This window comes from Arachis duranensis, unplaced genomic scaffold (assembly GCF_000817695.3).
Source record: "Arachis duranensis cultivar V14167 unplaced genomic scaffold, aradu.V14167.gnm2.J7QH unplaced_Scaffold_84294, whole genome shotgun sequence".
NCBI classification, from domain to species: Eukaryota; Viridiplantae; Streptophyta; class Magnoliopsida; order Fabales; family Fabaceae; genus Arachis; species Arachis duranensis.
In genome coordinates this window covers 9,453-10,172 of record NW_026265149.1, presented here as the reverse complement: position 1 = coordinate 10,172, position 720 = coordinate 9,453, and positions in this window count along the sequence as shown.

Genomic DNA, 720 nt, shown 5'->3' with positions numbered 1-720 from the left:
CACGTCCGAGAAGACAGTCCCCTGCCCGAACTACCTACTATCTCGTTTACCCGAGAAGATGCTCAAGGGATAATACCCGGGCACGATGATCCAATGGTAATCACCATTATCCTGGCAAACGCCAACTTACATCGAACCCTGATTGACCAGGGAAGCTCAGCAGATATCCTGTTCAAAACGGCCTTCGACAAACTCGGGCTTGAAGAAAAAGAACTAAAGGCATATCCCACCGACCTATTTGGACTAGGGGATACTCCGATCCATCCCTTAGGATACATCTCGCTACACACTACCTTTGGAAGAGGCGAGCAATCTAAAACATTAAGCATCAACTACATTATAGTCGATGTCACTTCAGCATACAATGCCCTCATTGGGCGACCAACCCTAAACAGACTGGCAGCTATAGTCTCGACCCCACACCTCTGTATGAAGTTCCCTACCGCAAAAGGAATCGCTACCCTAAAAGGCGACCAAAAACTGGCGCGGCGATGCTATAACGAAAGCTTGAGCTTAAAGGGAAAGGAGATCAACACAATAGAACTCGGGCGAGTTCAAGTCCGAGAAGACCTTCGGCCACAACCAGAGGGAGAAACCGAAAAAATCCAGATCGGGAACACACCCGAAAAAATAACAAACATAGGAGCAAACCTCGAAATGGGCCTAAAAGAGGAACTCACAACCCTCTTAAGGGAGAATTCCGACCTCTTCGCCTGGAAA